Source organism: Nyctereutes procyonoides, unplaced genomic scaffold (assembly GCF_905146905.1).
Source record: "Nyctereutes procyonoides isolate TBG_1078 unplaced genomic scaffold, NYPRO_anot_genome, whole genome shotgun sequence".
In the NCBI taxonomy this organism is placed as follows: domain Eukaryota; kingdom Metazoa; phylum Chordata; class Mammalia; order Carnivora; family Canidae; genus Nyctereutes; species Nyctereutes procyonoides.
In genome coordinates, this window is record NW_026575052.1 from 35,507,068 (window position 1) to 35,520,218 (window position 13,151).

The window sequence follows — 13,151 nt, forward strand, 5'->3', positions numbered from 1 at the left end:
CTTGAAATCATTGCCCGTTGAAGGCTAAGGGGAGAAAGCTTGACAATCGAAAGGAAACAAAGACAATAAAGAAACTGTAAGGCCCTGGGGAATGAGTGGACTCAGAAGTCCCTCTGGAAAGACAAGATTGCAGGTTCCAAAATCCTCCATTTCTCATCCTGTTCCCTTCTCCCAATCTCGCTGAGAGGTAAATAACAGTTTGGTAAGGAGGGAAGGATGGGGGAGTATTTTAGACGCTGAGTTTTACGTAGAACGTAGAGCCATGAACTACAGTCCAGGTTCCAACAGGGTAGAACAGGCCAACAAAGAAAGACAAACAGAAGAAAGCTTCATCTTTCCGATGGACAGATGCTTTCCATTCTGTATTAGCACGTAGGCGGCAGGTTTCTGCATAAGCAAGGAATACAACTGTCTCTGGGAAGTTTCTAGGAGAGCCCATTAGTCCTCTCTACCCAAGTGTATTACCCCCATGAATCTGTCACAGTGTCTGAAATTTCACCATTAAAACCACCTTCCTTAGGGTTAAAACACTATACCTCCAAGTACTGCTTTCCTTCTTTGTTATGTTTTGTTTTAACTTTCAGTCCTGATGTAGCCAAAAAAAAAAAAAAAATCAAACACATAAAACTAACATATTCACAGGACCAGCTTGAAGGAAAGTACAAGAATTTGAATCCACCCCTTGTGTGTGCACATGACCCAAGTTCACAGTCACAGTTGATCTCTTAAGGTGGGGACGGGGAGTGTTAAAGGACCGTCTCTAGGCCATGGGTGGCGATGACTGGGGCCTGCTGCCTGGCAGGAACAGAAAGAGGAAGAGAGCCTCAGGTGGGAATATATAGGATGCCACTGTCACATTCTCACAAACTAAATGTGAGAATTTAGTCTTTTACAAAAACTGGACAGAACGGGCCACTTCCCCATCAGCAACCCAGCCAACACTGAGTAAAGGGCACCGCAGCATCATGGTGGCCAGGCCATTAATCTCTGGCAGTTCAGACTTCTATTTCAAGATTGATGACTTGTGTTGAAAGTTTACTTCTCCTTAGACTCATGTTTTCAGCATACCCTCTTGAATCCAATTTTATTTTTTGTCTCTGGACTTTTCCTTTCTGAAATTTCCCTCTTTATGTTCTTTTTTTTCTTTTAATTTAATGACTTCAAATTTACCTCATGCACTACAAATTTGGTAACCTTAATTTTTGTTCTTGCTTATGGTTCATTAGAATGAAGTTGTTAAATAAGATTGCAGTCATAACACATTAAAATCCTCTTTGTAACTCAATGTATTTCCATTTCAGAATCCCCCCCCCCCAGTGCTTCAGGCTATCTTTGGTATTCAGGATCCTGCTCACATCTGAGCTAATTTGAATTAATTTGATCATTCAGTTACCATGAGCTTTGTGATATGTAACAGCCTAATTCCTCCATCCCATAAAGTAAGAGCCACTGAGGCCTGGAGGAAGTGTTATCCACATAGTTGAAAACTGCCTAGGGAGTTTAAGTGCCACAAAACTCCCACCTAAAATGGAACAATCAAGTCAGATTGCTCCATTAACTTGACCTGTTGGTTTAGTCAGTATCACAGCACGTTTGTGGATCTGGCCTCAGAGTTGGTAGGCATTGAGGATTTCAGCCCTGCCTGTGACTTGCTAGGATTTCTTTATGCCCTCCCCGCTCGTGCCTTCTGTTATATCAGGGGTAACATTACCTGTTTTGTTTTTTTTTTGAATATAAAGTTTTGAGGAGTCCTAGAATTTTAAAAGAACTTGATTCTCAGGTTAAATATGAACGGTACATATTATGTGTGACTGGTAAATATAATTCTTGATGTTATCTTTTTAAAATATTCAAATTCAGGAAGTTTGTTGACTGCAAAACCGACTCTGTTTCTTCCATTTGGTCTCTTGCCAGGACACCTTGTTGCACAAATCTAGAGGGCGCCCTCCTGTGGACGATGATAAAACCCCTGCTCTTGTGCAGCACACAGCTCCCCTCTGTCTCTGGAGTTGCTTAGAATTTGTACTCTTTGATCGTTCCCCCCGCCCCCGCCATTATTGCTAGAGATGATATGATCGCCTTCAAAAATAGTTCTACAGTCAGCATTCTTTATTTTAGAAAAAAAAAATCATGGAACAAAGTTGCTTTTTCCTGAGTTGGTTGTCCTTGTCCATTTTTACCTCTTCCTTCATAATTTTACTTACATATTGTAATTTAGCCATATATTCTATATTACTATAGAACTTTTTAATTCTATTTTTATTTTTATTTGAAGCAATAAGAAGCACAGATTGTTCTCCTTCCCTCACTTCTTTCCTATTGACCAATAAAGATAGGTTACTGGTGTTAATGGTATTATTTTCCTTCCAACCAGAAAGCCAGGCTGGTTATAATTATTCTTTTGGCCATCATCTCACGGACAATGTGCACGACTCCCTGCTCCCTATCCATTTGACCTTTCTGCTTCTTCATTAGATTACATGGGGGTTGCAGCCTCATTCTATCGGGAATTTTGATGGTATGCACAATGTTAATTCATTGGATGGAGCTATTGGAGGCCTCTTTAGTCATGGTTTACTCTGTAGATCTGTCTTTGGATGAGAGCTAGAATGAAGAAAACACAGACAAATTTAAATAAAGAGGACACTATCCATTGCTTTTCCACCTCTGCCATGCTTTCTTAGCCTGATATAGTGGGAGCTCACTTACATGGGTTGAAGAAAGAGGCAAAAGGAGGGACAAAACAGATCCCAGTTAGTTATGGTAAACATCAGTTAGCTCCCCATACCTAAATTCATGAGAGGAAAACAACCTGGTTCAAGATGAGTTAGTTCCCTCTTAAAATATATAGTTATAAATGGAAGGGTCTCAAGTTCAGGAGCTTCAGTCCCTGTGATTTGGGGAGAGCTTCTGTCCTTGTGCCACTCTCCTGGCGTGTGGATGTGTTCACCAATCTGGGAACTCTTTGTACCCTGTACTAAGGGGATTGAGATGGAGGCTTCACAATCACAAAGGTATGATCCATTATTAACTTGATTTCCAGCCCCTCTTCTATCTCCAGAGAATGGGGAGTGGAGCTGGAAGTCCCAAGCTTATAATCACAGTTTGATGTTTCTGGTGATCAGTCCCTACCCAGAAGCCCTCTAAAACATGTTCCTATTACTGAGGGTTTCCCAAAAGATGTAGGAGCTTTGTGTCAGATGCTCCTATCACTCAGGAAATCTCAAAGGTCTTAGGAGCTCTGCACCAGAAACCATAGTTAAAGGATGTTAGGACAAAAGATTCTCCCAGCATGCCTATTTACAAGCATTTTAGAAGCTCTGTGTCAGGAATGAGAGGCAGAGATATGTCATGTGGACATATCTTAAGCTCTGGACACACCTCTACTGAAAAAAGTGAATCACTGCAATTAGGATGCATATAACAGCCCCATGGTCAGTTCCATGGGTATCTGGGCTCTGGAAATAAGCTCAGGCATTTTGACTGGGAATTCTGGTGTCCTTGGTATCTGGAAAATGTGTCTAGCGGGCAAAGGCTCATGCCTTCTCCCCAGCTGGTACAGAGAAACATGACCAGAGGATGGGAGCTTTCTAAAGTACAGGGACCTTGGGTGTACAGTTGGTACCATTCGGTTTCTGAGACCCCATGCACCACAGGCTCAAGAGATAAAGATTAAGCCTCCCTCACTGTGCTTTTGCAATTTCTGATTGCTTTGGTCATGAGGCCACATGTTATTTGAAGCACATTAGACCAAGCAAAATCACGTGCAAATAAGATTAATAGTAATCAGTGGCAGAATGAATCATGGCCAACCAATGGCATTCTGGGAAATGACTTGGAGAGTCATTTAAAGGGTTTTGGACCATACATAAATGGTGACATTATCAGGAGTTGATCTCTCCAGGACTTCTGGGTGCTACAGACAATGTGTTTCCCCATGGCTTTGACACAGCTATGTAAGTCAGCTAGGTGGTGATGTATCCATATTGTATTGTATCCAATCACTTGTATTGCCTGATTCTGTGAGTCTTTACATTATGCTCCTAAGATGTTTTTCTTATTCATTTCATCTTTCACATTCTCACAACTACCACCCTATTTCAAGTTCTTATTAACCATTTTTCAAGACCAAGCCTAGAACGATTGGTTTTATATACCTTTCTCAAGTAAACTGAACTTCTGATATCTTCTTATACCATGAATAATGAATGAGGACAATCCACTTGGCCTTTAGCAATTATTGTTTTATAATATTTTTGGCTATTTCCCTTGTGTATTCACCATGTTTTTTCTCCTAAAATGTGGGCTGGGGGGCAGAGAAGACACTTGTCCTCATTTCCTTGGGGGCTGTAAAATAGTTTGGTTAGTGATTGAGGGAGGAGAAGAAACCTGAAGAAGAGAGATCATAACATTAACAATCTTTCTTCTGTATCGAACATGGTTTGGGAAGTCTACATGGAATCCTCCAGTCTCAAAAAGAGAAGAAACCAAAAATGTCAAATACTAAGCAAGGGAACACAGAGTGGGCAGCTTAGATTCTATGGAGGCGAGCAGTTGTCAACTTTTACCAATAGTGCATTTCCTACGGACATATTAAGGAGCTTTACCTCTGTAAAGCTAGACGGCATTGTCACTATTCAGTCACTCCTCAAAAAAATACCCTGTTCAGAACCAGTTCTTATTCAGTGGTGCATAGTATACCAACATACACTGTGGAGAAACACAGGAGAGATAATTCCCTTCTAGATGTTTCTAAAGTAGTGATGTTGTTAAGTGTTTGTGTGTGTGTGTGTGTGTGTGTGTGTGTGTGTATCACTGATGGGGGGGGAGAGGGTGGAGGGCAGGACAGGGAGGAAGTCCTATTTACACTTTTTTCACCAGAAACCTGAGGAGACCTCCCCTTTGTGGGATGACACCACAGTCTGAAAGGCTGAATACAGGGCAGTCTGTGACATCAGTGAGGATTCTGAGCCACAGACCAGAGGCATCATTTCATGGAGGAGCTTGATGTTTTTTTTTTTTTTTTATAATTTTTTTTAATTTTTTTATTTATTTATGATAGTCACAGAGAGAGAGAGAGAGAGAGAGAGAGAGAGAGAGAGAGGCAGAGACACAGGCAGAGGGAGAAGCAGGCTCCATGCACCGGGAGCCCGACGTGGGATTCGATCCCGGGTCTCCAGGATCGCGCCCTGGGCCAAAGGCAGGCGCCAAACCGCTGCGCCACCCAGGGATCCCAAGGAGCTTGATGTTAATTAAAGATGACAAAGTATAAAAGCCTGAGGGACTAACCCCTTTCCCAGATAGGAGAGGAGTAGGACAATTTGCAGAGGTGTGAAAGTGCCATAAATAACTGCCTGTCTGCTCTCCAGCTGAATTAATTTGCACTTAAGACTCCTAGAGGTGGTCAAAACTGCCTCTGGGAAAACTGAATGTCAGTACCGAAACTTGTAGTGTCTTCTGTACTCAGGAAAGTAGGGTATCCTTCGGCATAAAGATCATTGAAGAAAACAGGTCTTGTTACTCCTTACAGAGAGAGTACAGCGAACTTGTGGTGCTTCCTGCTTCCTGGCCCACAATATACCCATGAGGAAAGGTTTCCAGTTCCTACTATTTCTCCCCAGACTATGGCCTCTATCCCTTGCCTTCTAGTCTGGGGTGGAATGGGAGGTGACCTGGTAGGAGATGGAGGTAGGGAGCCAGTTGTTGGGAAACGTAAGAGGCATGTGTTCCTTCAGAGAGAACCAGCTTGGTTCCCACATCAACACTGAGGTCCACCAGGCCCTTTCTTTCCCCTTCTCTTGTATGGTTCATGTTTGTGAATCTGGTAGAGTTGTCCCCTCAACACCGGCTCTGATGGATTATGCTGCCTCTGACCTTGAGGACGAGTTCCACTATGCACTTGTCCACGCTGCTGCCTGGTGCGGTACAATCCTGCCTTGATGCAACTACGAATCTCTCATCACGCTAGTATTTGCCACAGACACATAGATGGCCGGAAGCTTGCCACTCGACATCGGACTCCTGACCACAGCCACTGCTAATTTTCTGGCTGTACCTCATCTGCCCAAATGACTCTCCAGGAAAGAAATATTCACTTCTAAAATAAGGACCGAGATTTCATTTTTGTCTTGAGTTATACTTTCCTGGCTCCAATTCTATTGTCAGTGACCAAATACCTATTATGTCTGGATGCTGAGTCATCCAAGGTATGGCATTTACAGGAAAGTCATACTATTTCCTCAATTTTTAGGATCTGCCTGGCTTGTCAGTCTCGTCCCACCTAATTGACTGAAGCATGGACACTCACCCCCTACTGTGGCCTCTGTCCTTATTTTATCATTCGAGCTGTGCTCTCTTCCAGGCCTTGGTACATACTAGCGTTTTTCTAAGATCATTCTGACTGTTATTTTGGTTTCCTGGGCCATCTACTTCCATTATAGCTTTTGTTAGTTAGCCTTTTTGTGCTGTGTTCTCTGTCTGCTATATAGTTAGAAATTCTTCATGTTTTTGTGCTTCCTGAACTTCCAGCTTAGGGCCTGGCCTTTTTTAATCACTGTTTCGTGGCATGGCTCACATGCTTGCACCTACTTTACACATTTACTCCTTTAAATTCATGCTGATTCTTTGAACTCCAGTTTTGACTTCATTTTCTTTTCTTAAATTTAAAACACTTCTTCCATATCGTGGTTTATCTCCTGGCTGTGATCACATCTAGATTCTTGAAACTACTTTGCTTTATCCTTGCTACCTGGGCCTATTATACTCTGTCCCTGGCAGAGATGATAGTAATTTTGATTATCTGGAAATAAAGAATGAGGCATAACTACAGAAAGGACCAAAGACACTCATGAAGTATCCCTCTACTAGAAGCAAAGCCAAGCCTCAGTGACCCAGGAAATGATTAGGGTTTTCTTATTGGGGCTACATTGTCTATCTTTCCATCTCTCTCTCTAGGTTTGCAACATTCTTGTTTTTTTGGATTAACTTCTTCTAAAGTCTGTTCTTTTCGCCTTTTGATGTGTAATATAGATTGGCCTGTGGATTGGTTCTGACCTGATGAAGTGTCCACCACCAATCTAATCAGAGATGGCAGAGGAGGGGATCTTAGAGAATACACAGCCACAGCAGAGGTCATGAGTAGGGATAACTCTCAGAGAAAAAAATCGGGGATTGAGCATGCTCCTAAGCATGTCTAATGCAATTAACTCTAAGAATTTGATTAAAAAGTGGTCAATTCCATGGCCATGCATGGATGAGTCAATAATACTAAAAAGAGCAAACTAAAGTACTGCAAGTGGCAGAAGTGATGCTAAATACTCAGAGACAAGTGATTGAACCTAATCAGGGGTGAGAGGTTGGCAAAGAAATATATACTAAAGGTAAGAAATTAATGAAATTTAGAGAGTGGAAAATGTGGATAGACTTGATTCGATGACTCAATTAATACTAAAAATATCCTGCAGGAATGTGTAAGGGCAAGTAAGGCATACAAGTTTATCTAGAAAAATATTTCCAACTACTGAAAACTATGCCCAGGGTTTGCTTGCTCTCTTCTATTAAAATATCATTAAGAAACTAATTAGAGAATTATAATTATCATTGATTAAGTCCCCTTTATTGAAAGGGCAGAAAATCATATCAGATATGATTACGAAGAGAAGATTAATAGAGCCAGCTATGGGCAGGCAGATCTGGAGAAGGGCCGTGTGTACTAGGGCATTGCCTCTCCTGGCCTCCTGTTTCCTCCAAGGATGGGATCTCAACTATATATGTGGGATGAGTCATTGCATTTCCTGAATCCTTATCTCTGAGAAGCTGGGAGCTTGTCCTAGGTGCTGTTGGTGGCAGACTGAGGGCAGCCAGGGCGCAGGGCAAGGGAGGGATGCCATACAAGGTATGTGTCTGTTAGCTCTCAGGCCAGCTAGGGGAGGCAGGAACACATGGGAGTCTAAGTAGTCGTACAGGAAGCAGCAAGTTTAGTGGATCAAAGTCATAGACAGCAGACTGGGGTTCGAGTCCTGGTCCCAGAACTTCCTAAGGTGGATATAGGCACACTGCTTCATCTCCCAAATCTTCTATTTCCTCAGCTACAAAATGTGGGCTAGCTAGCCCTACTTCATGGGATGGTGGTAGAGGTGTTGGAAAATACCTAGCACTGTGACTGACACAACGGGTTTACAATGAATGATTGGTCGTTATGATTCCTCAAGATGAATAAAAGACACAGGAAGAAAAATGAAATCTAAGGTGGAACATGGCATACTGTTATACATATGAAAGCAATTCGCTCTCTTGCTGGTACGAGTTGATAAATTTGGTAGGTATGCACTTCTTTATATAAAACGAGTCAAAGAACTGCAAGTATTTGGAGTTAGTTCACTGCAACAAAAGGAGAAGTAGGTCATTTGGGGAGACCTCAACATTTTTGCTGTTGGCCAAAAAAAAACAAAACAAAACAAAAAAAAAAAACCTGCAGTTTTTTCTCTACATCTATCAAGTGAGCTTACTCATGGTCTAATGGGTCTCAGAGACCCTTTTGAACTCCCTTTGCCTTTCAATGTGCAGGATCACCAATTTCACTTCTCCCTCAATCTTTCTAAGAGTCACTTAGATTCTTTAGAATCACAGCTTAAGGGTAAATTTTAAGCATCTCATAAATAGATTCCATAGCAATTTTCCCTGGACTGGCCTCTCTCCTCTGGTCTTTTTCCCTCTACCATGAATTGAAATGTTAGTGCAGAGATTTTCTTCTTTAAATTATATCTTACCTATTTCACTCAAATCTCTTACTGGTAGTACATTGCTCTGGGAATCAGATTTCTGTTTGTTTGTTTGTTTGTTTGTTTGTTTGTTTTGAAAGAATCAAACATGCTCAAGCTTTTGGAACTATTTGTGTTTCAATGAAACTATAAGCAATCACTGGGATGTAGGTATAGACATCATGCAGTTTACCCCCCTGCCAAAGTAATTAAGCATGCATCACCTAAACATGATATTGTCCTATATTATAATAATATTGCTATCATAATCAAGGAATTTAATGTTGATAAATCATAGTTTCTAATATAAAGACCATATTCAAATTTTCTTAATTGTCCCTAAAATATTCCTTATGGTTGTTTGTTTTGTTTTTTGCTTTATATATCAATGCCATCAAAGAGCTCTCATTGCCTTTGGTTGTCATAGCATGGAGACTTTTGAAAACTCACTGGGTAATTCTATATAACCCCTTCTCTTCCCTTTCTGTTGAAAGCCAGGGATGTAGAAACCTATCCTTCCCACCCACAAGTACCACCCTTAGAATTTCATTGTATCAATTCTATAACTATATAATCAGATATATCATACACTATATTATATCATTAGTTTTGCTTGAAAGGTTTTCTTAAAAGTGGGAATGCTTTCAAAAAGATTAGTTTATTATGGGAACTTCAGGGCCCAGGTAGTTTGGGGAGAAGATTTCCAAATTAGAAGATACCAAAAAGGCATTCCAACTGGGTTGGGTTGTAAAAGGGTAAGTAGAGTCCTGACATCAGAGGGACTGATCCTCTCTTGAAAGTTATTTGTTTTCCTTGGGAGTCAGGATTATTTAGGATTTTGGCATCTGCAGATGCCAAATAAATCTCGAAGGATAAATTGATATTCTCAGTCAAAGATGATAAATAGCCCGACCAATGAAGAGAACCACAGCTCAATGGGATTACCAGCAAAGTTGTAATTCTAAAAAGATAAATGCTAACATATAATATTAAAAAATTCATTATTCATAATTATTATTTAATCTTTCAAAGAATGTTACTCTTGCTTCTAATCTTCTCATCACTATGGTGGTAACGGGAAATCTCTTCTCATGCCTGTTTTCAGGGCTATGAAAGGAACTCTGAAAAGCCCAATATTGCTTTAGGGCTTACCAAATATTCAAAATCATTACAAGAGAAATCAACACTGGGCAACAAAAAAGTAACATGAAGGTATTATTCAAATACTGCATCACTTGAGAACTAGTTGACTGACAAATTGTTTCTAAAGTGATACACTTTTTCAGAACAGCTCCAGGAGCTGTCACTTTCTCTACAGGATTCTCTGATATAAGGCACTAAAGTGATGTAGAAAGCAGAAGCATCACTGTCTTCTGCTTTTTTATCTTCACATGAACCTTCCTCTAGGACAATTTTTTTTTTTAATTATAGGTTGTATCTCAGCTGCTTTAACTTCCAGGGCAGACTGTCTAGAATGAATAGAAGACGAGGGCACTGATAATTGATTTGGTTTGATACTGACAGTGAGCTTTGAGCTTTTTGATGGTTAGAGTGAGATTTTCCTGAAGTTTGTAAGATTGGACCCTGTTCCCGTCCTTCCACCTACGGCTCACAGAGACTAGGAAGAAACTGAAACGAGGATATGCCCTCTCCCTTCTGCTCTGAGATTAGGCTGTGTCACCTTAACCCTAGGACACATCAGAAAACGATGACTGTGTGGCTCAGTCTTACAAAATGAAATTGTAATTTCTTGGTGTGGTAGTGTTCACTGTCTTCCTTCCATTTTCTGTATTTTCTTTGTCCCTCCTCTTTCAGTAGTGCCAAGAAATTTCAGATAACTTTTCTGGGCAGTACACAGTGGTGCAAAGGTATGCAAAGTCCATAGGACAAGTTTTCCTGGGAGCAGGGGTGCCATAGTTTTGCTTGAAGATTTGGGGGAAAAGTTAAGAAGTTCAACTCGTGATATTATTAAAAATATTATGTAATATGACAGCAAATAAATCTACATTAATACAATGCAAATCAGTGAAATGTTACATGATTTTTAAAGACAAGAAAAAGACTGTATAGACTTTTTTTTTTCTTATAGAAAAACTATCCTTCGCTATTGGAGTTCTATGTTAGCAAAAACTTGCAAGACAAAGTCATAGGAGTTCTAAGGCCCAAATCTAGACAAAAGTTGCCAAGGAATTATTTTGGTGAACATAGCTAAGGTTTAGGCGTATCTGATAAGGCTTCTTCCAATTTCCCATGTCACAGTCCCTCAGTAAGTAGACTCTGAGATGAACTGGCTTTATCTTGCCACATATCTAACTCCAACCAGATTTTTGCATTTCACGTCCCCAGAGCCAAGGAGCAGAGCGAAACCACATGGCACATAAGGGCTACGCATCCCCAGGCTGTAGCTGACATACGTTTCTCAGGGAAGAGCTGTGAAATGGGAAGACATGATTGGCACCTTCGGTCCAGTGGGCCTTCTAAAACCAGCACAGAGCTGTCCAAAGTAACTGCTTTGGACAAAGAAACAGTTAATTAGATATTGAAATTCTCACATGCTTGGTAAAATTGTTTTACAACTTACACTTCCTCACATCTCTCTGGAATGGGGGTGAATGAAGTCAGAGTGAGAGCCAAAAGAATCTCCCTTCCAGTTTGAACCCCCAAATAGCTTTGCAGTAGCTCAACACTGGGAAGTTATGCTATAATAATTTTCCTTTTTAGTGTATTTGGAAGATGGAGAGTTGTGCCTCATTACACATTGTGGGTTGGAAATGTTTTTTTTTTCCAACATGAATAGCCAAATAGCACGCAAAGAGACTCATAAGTCAACATAAACTATTCAGCCTAATGTTCTAGATTCTAGAACAGCATTACAGAGTAAAATGTTTCCTTCTCCTCACCATCAGCGAACAATCAAAATGAGAAGGTATGAGGTGCCCCTGAATGCAGAAATGAGTCCTGTTTAGCTGCATGTGCATGTGCCCTAGGCCTGGCCCCCGTCTTAGCTGTTCATGTTGGGCATTTAGCGAGCTGTGAGTTACGCCATCTATTTTCTGGGATCAGGAACAGGGTACCTTTGTGTATCATGTTACTTCTGATCCTGGACTGAGACTGCAAGTCTCTTTGTTTTTACAACTCTCTGGACAACACTCCCATGTGTCCTTCAATAATAAAGGAAAGAGTGACAACATATTGTTGGCTCTGATTTTTCAGCTCCCCACTTATTCTCTCCACCAGAATGAGGCCTGCTTGCCAGTTTTAATACTCCCAGTTTAATACTCCCAGTTTAATACTCCCAGTTTGGGCTCAGTTTCTGTTCTTTCCTACCTTATTTTTAGATAAATTCCCCTGGACAGTCTGACTCTGCTATGAGATACCCCATTATTCTCATTGCCCACTAAAGAGGGCTCCATGACCCGCTCCTCCACTCTGGATGGCTTCCTCTTATTTTCTAGTCTCCTGGAATGGAACTTGAATTGTCTCATTCTTTTGTGTATTGTTCCCTATTTCTCAAGTGCTGTTGAGGTCACGATTCTGTTTACTCCTGCTCCCCACCCTGCATGTTTTGGCTGGTCTCTCTTTCACTTTTAGGTTGCTATTAAGTACCAGCCATGGCATTTTATGTTGGCTTTGCTATGTAAGCTAATGTTACCATTAAATGAAAAGCTAACTTATTCATTAAGATACTCAACAGTAATTAGCCTTTGGAGCATGATTGCTTTGGAGCATGATCACAGTGTAAAACTACATTGTGTCTCTTTGTTTCAGGTCTTGATTTACATGAAGAACCTGGTGAAGAGACCAAACTATGCTCTCCCAGTCTATCATTCTAGTGGCACCGGAAATTGGATTTGGCTCGGGAAACTTCCAGTCTTAAATGGTTAAGCATCCAGATACAAGGTAAGATAACTAGACAACTATTCTCCGAGAATCCTGCAAATGCTGGATTTTAAGTATCTTCCTTCTCCCTCCCTTTGCACTGAGGAAGAGACAGGGAAAAAACAAACAAACCCAGTGTCAGAACAGTCTATATATCTATGTATGAACTAATAAGTTCACTGGAAAAAAAACATGACAATGACATCCTCATAATAACAGAAATAAAACAACTAATATTAACACATCCATTCATATCATTCCTACTACCACTTCTGGTCCCATTTAGTAAAGCTCTATAGGTGCTTTAAACTCATTTCCTAATCAATCCTGGCAAGGGAAGGATTATTATCCTCATTATACATGAAAAATAGTCAAGTCTCAGAGAGATCAGATAACTTGTCTAAGATCACACAGCTAGAAGGTGACTAAACCAAAAATTTAATCTAGATCTGTTTGATTTTTTAAAAAAATCTATATTTCAGCCACTACACCAAGATGACTCTCATTAGCTAT

The 13,151-nt window shown here is 40.6% G+C and overlaps 1 long non-coding RNA gene across 1 annotated transcript in view; it reads left to right on the top strand.

The window, feature by feature from the left end:
* LOC129514149 (uncharacterized) overlaps positions 1-12,653 on the top strand; it is a 56,997-nt gene extending 44,344 nt beyond the window's left edge. The window contains exon 3 of the long non-coding RNA XR_008665352.1: positions 12,528-12,653. This is a non-coding gene — a long non-coding RNA (uncharacterized LOC129514149). The remainder of the gene's footprint in view (positions 1-12,527) is intronic.
* The last annotated feature ends 498 nt before the right edge of the window (positions 12,654-13,151 follow it).